Source organism: Cryptomeria japonica, chromosome 7, assembly GCF_030272615.1.
Source record: "Cryptomeria japonica chromosome 7, Sugi_1.0, whole genome shotgun sequence".
Taxonomy (NCBI): Eukaryota; Viridiplantae; Streptophyta; class Pinopsida; order Cupressales; family Cupressaceae; genus Cryptomeria; species Cryptomeria japonica.
In genome coordinates, this window is record NC_081411.1 from 104,373,362 (window position 1) to 104,388,993 (window position 15,632).

Sequence of the window (15,632 nt, forward strand, 5' to 3'; positions counted from 1 at the left end):
AAATCCATGGCTGGAGCAACCTGCGAGGCTTCCCCACCCAAAGTCGCCATCGAGGCACAAAAAATTAAAAAATAACAAGGACAAAATGGCCAAGGGCCCACACCCCAAATGTCTCCCCACGGAGGCTCGACACCCAAGGCACCTCCCCTCACCAACACCACCAAAGAAAGGCCCTCCGAAAATCCCTGTCACTCGGGATGGCCTTGGCCGCAATAGTCAAAAACCACACCCCAGCACAGTCTTCACACCTCCGGATGACTAGCCCCACACCCACAACCGAGCCCTACCAGCCCCTTCCACCACCGTCTTCCCTCGACACCCTACACTTCCCCCCAGTGTGAATCCACATCAAAAACACCTGCAAGCTAGGGTCACAAAACCCTAGCTCGGCCTCCTGCATGCCCCCGCACGAACACCATTTTTTCAAGAGCATATTCAAATTTCTAATGATTAATAGTATATTTATTGATTTATTAAAAGTGATTTTAAATTTTAATTGATTGAGGGAAATTTATTCTATTATTGAAACTTTCACAATTTCTAAAATATTTCAAATCATAAAAAATATTTAGAATTTTAATTCATTAATGTATATTTAAAAATAGTTAGTGTATTTAAATATAGTAGAGAACAACAAGTAGGAGCATGAGACGGGATTTTTGCATATATAATGGTTCATATTTTATTATCATGAATACAAAATTTTCTTATTATTATTTTACAAGTTTGAAAATGAGTTCTAGCTAGTAAAAATCTATATTTGAGCCAACTAAACAAATTATATCTCTAGGCATCTTGGCCATTGACATGTTGAAGAAAAAGAATCTACGTCATCAATTCATGAGACAAGGTTTTAACATGTGAATATTTGAATATAATGGTTCCTATATTTTTTTATCATGAATGCAAACTTTTGTTAGTATAATTTTACATATCCAATAATGCGTTATGTCTAGTAAGGGTTGAGCTAGCTAAACAAATTGCATCTCTAGGCATCTTGGCTCTTAAAATGTTAATGAAAAAGAATCTACACATTGCATGTCTAGAGCCTTATGAAACCAATTTCTATAGAGGTAAGACAAATACTAAAGGATTTCTCAAATTTAGTTATTGATAGCCACTTTACTAGTCATTATGAGCCACCTAGAAAATGTTTATGTTTATGATAAAAAAACAACCAAAACTAGGGGGCTGACCCGGAGTAGAAAATGTTTATGTTATTTGAGTGCTATGTTGAATTTAAAGACATTCATTCACTCATTTTAAAATATCAAGAATTATTTCTAAAGAATAATTACAAATATTTAATAGAATTTAAGAGATTTTATTATTCAACTAGATTTGTGACTAGTTTATAAGATTTTTTTTATCTTTCATAGATTTATGAAAAATTCTAATATGGTATCAAATCTATGTTCTTCTGTAATTATTTGTTTTCATTTATAATATTTGAGATCATTATAGATTAACAATTTGAATATGTACTCATCCGTGTTGTTTCTCATGATATGGAAAGCACAAGTCTTGAAAAGAATGGAAAGAGACACTGATTGATAGTGTAAAAGACAATGGTGGGCCCGCTAAGCACGACCGCAGAAAGAGTGGGAGATTCCCCATTTTAATAGGTGTAAAGTGAGAAAGGGGGCACGATAAGACTTGACAAGCAAACAAATGGAAGGTGGAACCCCTCTCATATGACTTCCACTTTCCGCCCCTCCAAAACTTTCTTTACCGTTTTTACTAACAAACAAATTTATGTGTATTGTCGGTTCAATTAATATTTAATTAGTCTTTTCGATCATACAAAATCTTAATTTTTTCTCTCATATATAATATATATTTCAATATATTTTTTTACAATTTTTTAAATATTTTTTACAAATTACATAGTTCTCTTTGACATGCTTAAGGTTTTCTCCATACATTTCATAGTGATCTTTTATATGCTAGCAATTCACTCTCAAGATTATTAGTCTTTTTATAATATCTATATTCTGTGAAAATAAAATCATCAACTTCTTTTGCCAATTTAGAAGCCCAACTATCCACAATATTAGTTTTTTATTTCATTATATATAATGAGTCTACTTCTTTGTTAGCTATCAAAACTAGGGTTTGTGGTTTTATCACTTATTGGGCAATAAGATTTGTCAAGTCCACAATGAACCTTTTCTATTGTGCTAGTTGTGATTTCAGTTCATCCTTGCTTTATTTATCTTTGGTCATCCTTGTGACAGTTGTTCCCACAATTGATTCTAAGGAAGCCATCTATTCCCTTCTACTTTTTACCTCCTAAAATAACTTGTGATAATTGATAGTCAGTCATCTAAAGATCGATATCATCCCTATCAACTAGTAGAGTAGTAATATCAACAATCCTTTATTTGAAGTCATATATCTAGTTGAGTACAAAGATCTCAAAGCTTCTTCTTTGGTTTGATCTTTCCAACTTCCACAACCATGTCATGTAATCTCAAATATTTAACAATGACTTGTTTTATTTTATCCAAATTGATCTTTAACTAGATGGGTGCTAGAGATGATGTTTTGTGAACTTTGCAAAACATTATCCAACTTAACTTGGTCAAGACTTTATCCCACTATCTCAATTTCAACCTCTTTCTTAGGTTCCTTGAGGGAGGCTATAGCTATTCTAGCTCCAAAATGACATGCCCTACCATGATGCGGCTCCAAAATTGCATGCCCTCTTATGATTCCATGAGAGATGTTTTGGGACCCACCATCTCTGACGTGGGAGGGATGTTGTTGTTTTGTGGTTGACAGAAAGCATTTGCACGTGACTAACATTTGTCGGCAACTCTCATGGTCACGACACAACTATAGTTTGTTTTCGATTTTAAAATCTTCCTCCTGCCCAACAAATTTTAAAAATCCCTCCCACTCAATACATTTCAAATATCCTTCTTGCTGTTTTCATTTTATTTTTTTCATTTTGAAAATCTAAAAGCAAATACGGTAGCGGGCGACAACAAGGCTAGTGTTGGTCTTCTTTAAAATATCCCTCTTCAGCTACTCATCCACCATTTTTGCACCTCCTTTCCTGTCATTTTTATGCTGATCTAGGTAAATTGTTTTTTGTTTTCTTTTGTATAAATGTTTTGTATTGTATTTCATATTTCGATACTATTTTCGATGCCTAGAATGAAGTTGTGTGTGGTCATCTTTTTGAGTTGTCACATGGCCTGATAAACAGTGATTCTCTATGATATAGAAGCGACATCTTGTGGAAAAGTCAGAGCAAAGTGATTCAATGGGGCATCTTTGAGGATTTTTTCTTGTCAAGCATATCTTCTTTGAGACTATGCAGTAATGGGAGATGTCGATAGGCTTCAAGGACCGATGGAGCTATATCAGTGTAGATTGTAACCCCAAAATGATGTCGCCACTATTTGAAATCTCATTGTGTGCCTTAGATCCTAGGCATATATGGAGAGTTTTGACGATGACATGCTTATGAATCTGAGCCTTTTCAAAGAAACTATACCTGGTACAAATGCACATTTCTCATGGGCAGCACTGACATGATCTTTATAACCTTGTGGTTTTGATGCCACACCATGAGGAGCTATGACACAATAAGACATTGAAGGGCATTTGAACAGTATAAAATGGGTGTCATTTTTAGTGTGACTACAAATGCAGTAGTGATGTTACATTCACATGGCTTGCTAAAGGTTTCACAGGCTCATTGAATGCTAACCTAGGCTACTAAAATGACATCAACTACTGGAGGGGATATATTCTTCAAACTGGCTATATCAGATCATGACATATTCTCAGAGTAACATAACTAGTTTTCTAACAAAGATGGAGACTTCCAAATGATGCAAGGATCTAAGGGTTGATAGTTATAGTTTTTTCTTAGATTTCTAGATTTACAATTTTTTTGTCATAGTTGAGAAATATTTTGGGAACTATAGACTATATTGCAGATTATAAAAGTTTTGTTTTCATGTTCATGATGAGGTCATTGTAGCTTCTTAGTTACTTATCATTTATTTTTTATCAATCTTACTAATGGGTGTTTTGACATGACTCAACTTAGATGAGAATTAAATTAAACTTCCATCTATCTTGAAAGGAATTAGATACCAAAATAGAAAACGATTGCCCAAAGTTTTTTTTATGTTAGGTCTTAACTTGTATAATCTAATTGATGCTTTATTTTGTTCACAAAAATTAGGTAAATGGTTGGGTATGTTGTGAAATGTAGATTAATATAGTGTATTTTGAAACACGTTATGTTTTGAAACACATTGTTTTTTAAAACACCCTATACTTTCCTTATAATATGTGGTAAGGGGGTTCTCTTATTATAATAAGCTTCAAAATATAGAAATGGAGAAGGGAAGAAAGGAATGAAGATACCTAGAAATGGGAGGGAGCGATAAGAGGAGAGACGAAAGAATATATATATATATATATATATATATATAGAGAGAGAGAGAGAGAGAGAGAGAGAGAGAGAGAGAGAGAGAGAGAGAGAGAGAGAGAGAGAGAGAGAGAGAGAGAGAGAGAGAGAGAGAGAGAGAGAGAGAGAGAGAGAGAGAGAGAGAGAGAGAGAGAGAGAGAGATGGATGGAGTGAAAGACCTAGGGAAGGAGGAGATAAACGAGGCGAGGGAAGAGAGAAGAGGAGAGATTTAAGAAATAGATAGGAGTAAAGGGGGAGGGAGATAGAGAGGGAGAGAGAGGGAGAGAACTAGAGAGGGGACAAATAGATAGATGCGAGAGCTAGATGGGGAAAGAGAGATGAGAGACCTAGATGCTGAGATAGAGGATTGAGATAGATAGAGGGGGATAAAGAGAGGTGGGTAATGAGACATGGATGTAGAGGTTGATAGGTGGAGAGGAAGGGAGTGAGAAACCTAGAGAGAGGAGAGAAAGGTGATGACCTAGATAGTAGAGAGAGAATACTAGAGGAAGATAGAATAAAAGAGTGTGGGGTAGCAAGATAGATATGGGGGTACGTATGGATGGGGAGATATAGAGGGAGAGGGAGATACCTAGCAAGAGGAGGGATGCAACAGAGGAGAGACATACTAAATCTACTCAAAATATGAACTTGGAAAGTAAATAAGCATATAATGAACTCAGAAAATAAACTCTATCGAGATCTATTATTTTTGACTTACCTTCGTGTTATGCATGCATTCTTCTTTTTTATGTTGAGTTCATCATAAATCAGATCTAGGATATATTACAATCTTCAAACATGATAGGTTATTGATAGGATGTCGTATAACATGAAGGTAACTGTAGACGTATAAATTGAGATGCCAAGATCCAAAACACTAAGAAGGGGAAGTGCACTGACATATTTAAATATGTCTTTTTTAAGGAAGGCGGCGATGCCCTGTGCACCCCTATATAGAAAAGGGTGCCTCGAATGCACCTGTTCATTGAAAATAGGGAAAATAAATGAGAAATGAAGAGCAAACAACTCAATGTTAGGGTTTAGATTACCGTGCAAAAAGATGATATTAGTTTTGAAGTAAAAAGGCCTGAAATGGACTTGGGTGAGAGCTAAGATGGGACACATGAAAGTAGGGGCACATAAAGTTGTGTAAATTGTGCAAGGTTACAAATTACAACACTTCATTATCTCTCTCACTCATACACACACTCCTTGTTTCTATCTCTCTATAAATCTCCTTTCCACCTCTCTCTATCTCTTTGTTCCTCTCTTTGTTACTTGTCTTCATCACCTTTATCTCTCATTATTTCTCCCTCTATTTTTATCTCCCTATCCCTCTCTATCTATATCTCATTATCTATACCTCTCTCTTATTCGCCCCATCTCTCTTGCTTTATATCTCTATCTCTCTATTACTCTCTTTATCTCCCTCTTACTCCTCTCTCTATCTCTTTCTATCCATATCTCTCTATCTCTCTCTTATTCACTCCATCTCTCTACCTCTATCTCTCTATCTCTTTCTATCCATATCTCTCTACCTCTATCTCATTATCTATACCCCTTAGGACACTATTTGGTGTTGTTATAGGTCATATTATGTGCTAAGGGATCATATAGTGTCCTATGACCCCTTAGGACAACCTATGACCCCTTAGGACTCCATATGACATCTTATATATCGTTATGGGTCATATGGTGTCCTAAGGAGTCATATGGTGTCCTATGACCCCGTAGGACACATGCATGGATCCCTAGGATACCATATGAACCCTAAGAATACCATATGACCCTAGAGAGGGAGAGAGGGGTAGGAGAGTGAGGGAATGGGAGAGAGACACACCTAATAGAGGAGGAGAGTGAGATAGAGAGATAGATACTGAGAGGGAGAGACAAGAGATAAATGAGAGAAAGAGAGATGGAGAGAGAGAGGGGGGGAGACCGAGATAGAGAAAACATAATATTGATGAATAAACACCTTGAGGTCAACATAATTTGTATTTTGATGATGTTTCAAAATCATTGTTGAGTTATTATATATGTATCTTCTTTTTCATCAATAACATACAAAGGTAGCTCATTAAACAAAACAATAATTATCTCATCATCTTGCTCAATATAACTAGGTAACTCATTAAACAAAACAATCAAAAAATTGTTATCAACACTTTTTCCTTGCTCTTTAACCTATTGTTCTATATCATCATACATATCATTTTATTGCAATAAATTTAATTTTTCTATTTCTACATCATTTGTAGGTGTATTGACAAAAGATAACTTTGTTTCTACCTCAAAAAAGTCTCTCTTTTGTTCAACAAAATAGCTCTTTTGATATATAATAGGACCTCTTGGACAAAGGCAGATTATGCTAGGGCATGAAAGTTGATTTTCAAAAGGACTTTGATAAGATTTTGGGATTCCTTGAGGTGGAGACATCTCTTTAAAGGGTTTCTCTTGGGGAATGATGACCTAGTTTTCTACATACATATAACATCTTGCATGCATTGAAAGCTTCTAAAACTTGGGATTTCAACTTTAGAAGACTCACTTGAAGGTTGAATAGGCTTACCTTACCCAAAAATTTTAAATTTATACTTACGAACCTCTTCTTTCATAAGATGATCTATTGTAGTTGAGGGAGCTTGTTTGAGGATAGGAATTGAAAGAGCCGATTAAGTCTCCAACCTCTAAAATTGAGAAAGAAAAACCTTCATCTATTTCTCCTTGGTTTTTATCTCACTGCAAGATATTCTTCATACTGCTTGTTTGATCCTCTAAATCTTTCTCATGACGATAAGCTTGATAAGCCCACTTATCCTGTTGCAAATCAAATTCCCTTGATAAGTACACTTATATTCAAGTTCCCAAGGGGTTTGAGTAGGGATGGGTGGGTGGTAAGCATATTGAATATGCTAATAGCTTGCTGTAGAAAGTTTGTCTGGGATAAAACTAGCAATGTTTTGGGTCTAATATAGGTAATATGGTGTAGGAATATCACTCTCATGAAATAGGGGTTGATAAGAAAAACTCTTATGAAGTATAGACATATTTATTCATTCAAAGAGTTGAAGAATCAAAATAAAATAGATTTGATTTGAAACATAACAACACTTGGACTATTGATCCAATAGATTTGAACTCAAGGTCACTAGGCATGTGAAGATATTGCCTCAAAAGGAAGATATCATTGATATAAATACCAATATCAACAATGTATGGAAAATCCTTAGACTGAAACAATCCAAACTATCCCACTTGGTGTGCCAAAAGCTGTTGTTACTAAGGATTGTGCCCAAATGCTAAGATGTAAAACTCAGTAATCTTGCACAACATGGGGAATTTCTCAAGCTATGAGTGACCTAAAACAAGGATGAACCTCCATATTATGGGATACTTCCCTTGGAAAACCTCCTAAAATTATTGCACTTGAGAAGAGAAAATGATAGAAAGACTTCTTTTGAATTGAAAACTACTAGCCCTAGGAGGTGATGCACTAAATTTTTGAGATTCTACTTGCTATCCTAAAATCACAATCAACTTCAATGGAGATCAAATTTCATTCGCAACTCAAATTATAAACATGTAGTATATAATTGATTCATAGGAAAGTTTTAAATTCAATAATTGCTTGAAGGAAAATGATTGTATTCACAACTTCAACTTGTCAAAACACTCAACAAAACTTACAACATCTACTAACATGACTCTTCTTGCCTTGAAAATGCATAAATGGGACAAAATTGAAGGATCTTTAAACAAACCATAGGAACATCCTCAGATCATCCATTTAGGAGTCAATAACAAGTTTAGATTCTATTTATTGGTTACATGGTATCTCTATTAGCTACGTCTATGGAAAACTATAAAATTTTGTAGGCTAGAGAAAGTGTAGATTATGTCATTGAAAGACTCATTCAAAAGAAATAATACTGAAGCTTTAAATAAAAACACCATGTAACAAAAGAAATCAAGCTCGTGATTATAGTTTTTACATTCATGATGAGTGTAAATGAGACAATGAATTCGCTTATCAACAACATGTGATGTCAACTAGAGGGGAGATTTGTCACCAAGATATTGAATATTGGGGCACATATTAGTGTGTCCAATTATGGTCAAAGATAAGAAATGATTTTGTGTGTGTGTGTGTGTGATAGATTCCATCAGTTTTGATGTTAAACCATTTGTGCATATTTAGGATTAAGATTATATATGCTATATACACAAAAATGTGACTATACATAGACAATTAAAGCATGAAGTTAACCGATATAGCTCACATGGACACACAATTTAGTCACAACAAAAGAAAATTAATATAATGAAAGCATACAAAATATTTTTGTCCACCATGCCTTATCAATGCACCAAGTTATGCTATTCATATCCAAGGATATAAATTGGGTAGACTATAATATTAAATTCTCATAATGACAATACACCAATGTGTAACATCTAAGAATTTCATTCAAATGGATTGGTGTTCAACAAATTTATATATTTTTTTGTGAGAAAATAAAGGGCGTAGATTAGTTGGAGAGACCAAAGGTTCTCACAGCTTGAGAGGACTAGGAGCATAAGAAGAGAACATGTTTCACTCTTGTAATTGAGGAACTCAATGTCTCTCCATGATTCAAGGGGAATCAAGGGTGAGTGACATGTGTCTTGGATAGAGTGGATGGTAAGGATCTAAAAAGTATTTTTTTAAGGGATGTGAAAATAACTCCTATGCCTTAAGTATTGCAAGTATATAAGTGATATGACATATGCACCTACTTGAGAAATTGAGAACATAAATATTTGAATATTTATTATTAGGCATGCACAAATGATTAGGGATATTAATTAATTTTTCTTAGGTGTTTAATTAATAAAATTTTCTAGTGTTTATTAAATTTTCAGGTGTTTAATTAGGCATGCACAAATGATTAGGGATATTCTAGTGTCCATCGGTGAATGCCTCCTAATGTTAGTATATGACTCTCATCTAATCTTGTTGCCATCAATGACAACAAAATGAATCTGATGAATGTCAATTCCCAACACCGATATGGTGTCATAAGGGGTCATATGTTGTCCTTAGGGGCCATATGGTGTCCCATGACCCCTTAGGACACAATATGACCCATAATGACACAATTTGGTGTCTTAAGGGGTCATATGGTGTCCTAAGGGGTCGTAGGACACACTATGACCGCTTAGGACACCATAGGACCCATAACGACCCAATATGGTGTCATAAGGGGTCATATGTTGTCCTTGGGGGTCATATGGTGTCCCATGACCCCTTAGGACATCATATGACCCCAAACGACACCATATGGTGTCATATGACCCATAACGACACTGTATAGAATTGTAAATGGTCATATTGTGTCCTAAGGGGTCATATGGTGTCTTAAAGGGGTCATACGACACAATATGACCCCTTAGGATACAATATGACCCCTTACAATACCATAGGACCCATAATCTCTCTTTCCCTCTCCCCTTATCTCTCCCTTCCCCCTCCCCATCTCTCTCTCTCTCTCTCTATATATATATATCCCTCTCTCTCTCTCTCTATATATATATATATATCCCTCTCTCTCTCTCTCTCTCTCTCTCTCTCTCTCTCTCTCTCTCTCTCTCTCTCCCTTCCCTCTCTCTTTCCCCCTCCCTCCCTCCCCCCCCCCTCTCTCTCTCTCTCTCAACGTGTTATTATTTTATGCATGAATGAGCATAGAACAATTCTCTATGTAAATGACAATTGTACATCTGTCTTGAGGCTTGAAAGATGATCAAAGCTTTAGTTTGTAGAGTCTCCCTTGTCACCGAATCAAATGCATATTATATCAAACTCATCCACAAGGATCCCAACTTAGACATGAAACTCATGAATTCATAAACTTAGAATGACATGTTCACACAACCACCATATTGAGAACTCCAACATAGACATAGACTCTCATAATTTAATATCATCACAAGTCTCACGCATAAAACCCATCTACAAAATATTATTTCACTAGTTTTTTATGGTGAAATGTAGCTACAGTTACTTGCCCTATGAAAATTACTCTAGAACTTAAATATGTTAATATATTTTCCATACATGTCTACCAGAATAGTTGCAACTGCCTTTGAGAAAATTCCTCTATCCTTTATGCTTTGATGGATATCCATACACTATGCCAAAGCTACCATTAGGTATAGGCTGGGAGGATGCTAGAAAAGGTTGTAGAGTTTGACATTTACACCTCACAATTGCATATGGTTGGAAGATTCTAAAGCCTTTTGAGCAAATCCCTTCTATTAATATCCTTTAACCAAGAGGATGATGCTCTTTTAGGAATCTTGTCAAACATTTCAGATGCACTATCTATGCTTCCATATTTTGTGTATTCTGCATCAGGGCACTCTATCGAACAATTTTACTCATTTTGCGTACATGTTCACCTGGACAATCACAACTACAACATCTAATAAATTCTTGCGATGGATGTCGAGACCCTGTTCTAAAGCTTTGATTTAGGCAAAAGCTGGGAGGACACTAGAAAAGGTTGCAGATTCTCTTTGGCTAAACGTTACTAAATTCTTTTCAACAAATGTATTTTGTGTATATCCTGTGACGGTAGCATTCCATGTGATCACATTTCTTTGATTTATTGAGTGAAATAGTTCAGATGACTTGTCTATGCTATGCTTCCCCTTCCAGTATGCTTTGATGTATGTCCATATCTACCATTTTGGGACCGACCGGAAGTGCGCTGACAGATGGGAAGTGATCAGTTCAAGGGGGAACATTAACGACATCATTGTTTGGACGAGAATGATGACATCTATGAACGGGAATGGTGAACCAAAAGGTTGACAGGTTTTAGTGGGACCCACCCCAGCCACCAGTACTATCCTTTCCTGCCTTTCGGGTCCTAAACAAGCCCCTAACTGGTGCAGTCTACGGAAACAATGCGGTCAACACTTTCCGATGTCCGTCACCTCCATGTTATCCTAGCAAATGGGCATGGGAGGGATGTATGTACATAGGACTCCAGATGCATGTTGTTCATACGACAATGCCATTTTGGAGCCATAATAGCTGCGTCGCTTGAAGGATGTCTCAAATGAAGCAATTTCAACAACCCTTGCCTCTTGACCCTCTATTGAGCTTATCAATTATTTTTCTTCATAGGTTAATATAATACTATTGCAAACTTACAATTAAATTTATTACTTTAATTATAAAATTATAATAAAAAAATCATCATTATCTATTTTATTTTAATTATTTATAAATATTTAATTAATTACAATTCTAATTATATAAAAACTAATTTTTAATATAATATAAACAATTATAATTAACCGAAAATTCCAATAAATGAAGATGAAGTGAAAATGGAGAGAAAGTTCACTTGTTGATGAAAGGGCAAACTTAAGTAATTTTTTTATATTGAATTACCAAATTTTTTAAATAATGAGCAACTAAAAAAGAATGACAATAAATGTAAAGATAAGGAACCTCATCAGCCAATAGTACAAATGACAATATAAACAATAGATATATTTTAAACTTTAACAAAATATACATGAAACCATATGACTAAAGATGACATGAGAATAAGTAATACATCTAGTGAACAAGCATTACATATAAAATTTGAATAACTTCTAAAGCTATTGGAACAACAAACTTAAATAATAAGCTCATGTCACTTATAAAATCTATAGACTCTAAACAATCACTTTTTACAAACCTATAATTAATAGTAGGTCATTCGTGATACTTGAGAAAGAAAACGAGTCAAAGATGACTTCAAAACTTGAAATGCATTTGTTAATAGAACACAATTGTCATCGATTTAAAATCATCAATGGTTTGGGTTTAAGAAATAGCTTTCAATGATGCCATTGCACTCTGATTTTATTTCTATTGAATGCATAGGCAATTATTGTGAATCGTGAATCATCCTGGCTAAAAGAAAATAAAATGATAGAAAAATCTATCAAAAAAAGGGAGAAAGAAATCAAGGAAAGTAATGGATGGTTGAAATATTTTCAATCTTTTGCATCAGTAAAAGTATCCTGTCAGTCATTGATGTACTCTTAGAAATTATCCATTTCATATAAGACACCCTTCAACATAAAAAATCACATATATTATAATATAGTTATTATTAAAATTAAATTAAAAAATATAAAACAAATAAAAAACTTCAAAATAAAACATAATTTATTATTATGTACTATACTTATTATATATTATAATATTAATTATTTAAATTTTAAAAAATGATAAATAAAGAATTAGAAATATATAATTACTAATAACTACACATAAATTATATTTGTTATGTATATATATTAATATTAAAATAAATCTAAATCTATGTTTAAAAAGTTTCAAATTTTTTTTAATACATTAAATATTTGGAGGGAAGATTCAGTGAATGATTATGTATATCTTAGTCAAAAAGTTGGGGGAAAGCTGGGAGTGATGGAAAGCAAAATGATGGAAGGAGAGACTTACTGACGGCGTAAACGAAAAGGGTGGGTCCCGCTAAGTGACAAAAGCTGCAGGCGACTGCGTGTCCAGCACACATTTAGCCTAGATAATCATTTATGTGGGGCCCAACGACTTAACGTATTAGAGACGGCTGCAGGCCTGCCATGAAAAAGCGGGAGATTCATTTAAGTAGGTGTAAAGTGGGAAAGGAAGCATGATAAGACTTGACAGGAACAATAATGAGTAAGAAATGGGCGACGAAACCCCCCTCATAAGACTCCACTTTCTACCCCTCCATAACTTTCTTTAGCTTTTTGACTAACATAGAAATATATAGGTGTCGTCGATTGAATTAAATACATGTAAGTAATCAGCTCCTCACAAGTGTAAGGTTGTTTATTTATTTATTTATAATTTAAATTTGGAGTTGTATATCAACAATCATTATAGCTATTAATTTCATGTATTCAAAGATTCTAAATGATACGTCAGATTTTGACAATTGGTTGTCTTTATATGCGACTTACTGCTAATAGCTATTGTTCTCACTTTTGGATAGTATCGACGAATGTTGTCTGATCCGTTATGCATGTAAGGGTCAAACACTGGTTATTTCAAAGTGTTGCTCAATACCTACATAAAGATGCCCCAATAATTGTACACTTAGAATTGCCAATACTTATGCACAAATTCCCTAGTAGCCATGTACTATGGGTACCAATGAATGTGCACAAATGGACCGATTAGAGTAAAAAAATGCGAACTCATGGCAGTAAAATGTGTGGTTATTCGTACATGTGAAATTTATTAATGGTAAGTAGGAGGTATTTTTCACAAGAAGTCAAATTATGGTATTGCTATCAAGATTCAAGTGTGAATCTTTTGAGTCAAACTCATTGACTCATGTTTCAAGAGTAGTGGTTGACAAGAACTCATATCTCATGAGAATGAATGGTACACTTAGCAATCATAAGGCATAACATTTGTTCAAGGTTTTGCAAATGGAGTTGTGAATTGAGTGGGAGTAAATTTTGTGATTGAGTTGTAGCAGTATTGATATGGGTGACCTCTCGAAGGGCCCAATGCTTCACCTTTATGAGCATCACCTAAATGCATTGAGTGTTAAGTGTAACATACATTCTCATGAGAGATGGGTTTTTGTGAACTACTCATGAACACATGAGTTAATGAGTTTGACATATAAGAACTTCACAATTGAATCTGGATAGCAAATATCATAATTTATTAATGGGTTTTTAGTTATCATATTTTTGTGTCTTTAAAGTTAGTAATTGGGGGGCTGGGTGAACAAGGAGTGAATGATATTTGAAACATGGACAATAATTGGTGCTCTTCCCCTAATTACTTAATTTTAGCTTTATAATAAAAATTTAAGTTTTTCTATATATAATATTTGTTTTCAATTTTTATTTATGAATTTTATTTTTTAATATTTAAAAACTCCTAGTAAAATGTAATTAAATATTTGAGACATCTTTATTCTAATTTAATTTATTTTTTAGCAATCATATTTATGTGTACAATGGGTATATCAAATATCTATGTTGAAAGTCAATTAGGGAAAATTTTGGTTTAAATATTATTTGCATATATTTGTGGAGTACATGAGGTCAATTGATGAGCCAACTAGCAAATGACATTGTTTGTGTAACAAATTTATTTAATTGGCACATTCTTATTCTAGTTAAATTTAATTATTAGTTGTATATTAATTGATTATATGTTATAATTTTTTGATTAAAATTAATATATTATTTTAATAAATATTTTTTTAATAATTAATAAAATATTTATTGATTTATTAAAAGTGATTTTGACTTTTTATAGATTGAGAAAATTTATTCTATTATTGAAAATTTTAGAATTTCTAAAATATTTTGATAAAACATATTTATAATTTAAGTCATTAATGTATGATTAAAAATTGTTAGTGTATGTTTAAATATAGTGGAGAACAAGAAGTGGGAGAATGAGACAAGATTTTAACATGAGAATATTTTTATATAATAGTTACATATTTTCTATCATAAATGCAAACTTTTGTTAGCATTATTTTACATGTCCAATAACGAGTCCTTGCTAGTAAAAATCTAGGGTTGAACTAGCTAAACAAATTGCATCTCTAGGCATCTTGGCCTTTAACATGTTAAAGAAAAGAATCTACACCATCCATTCATCTTAATTGTAATTCACTTATTACATCATTACCCTAGAGGCATTGCATATATGTGAAAGTATGTAATAGTTTCCTACTTATCACAAAATTTCTAGAGCCTTATGAAATCAATTATTATAAGAGGTAACACAAATAGCCAAGGATTTTTCAAAATTAGTTACTTGTAGCTACTTTTCTAGTCATTATGAATCAACCTAGAAAATGTTTGTGTTATTTGAGTGCTATGTTGTATTTAAAGACATTCATTCATTCATTTTAAAGTACCAAGAATTATGTCTAAAGAATAATTACAAACATTCTAGAGAATTCAAGAGATCTTGTTAATGTAATATCTTCACCTTGAATATACTACATCCTAAGTGTGATAATGTACCTATAATTTTATAAGTTTACTTAGGATAATTAGGATATTTATTTGTTCTCACCCAAATATTTAATAGTGATAGGTGTACATGTTGAATTAAGGTATACCTATATACCTCATCAATCCATAATTGATTGTAGCTAGATGCAA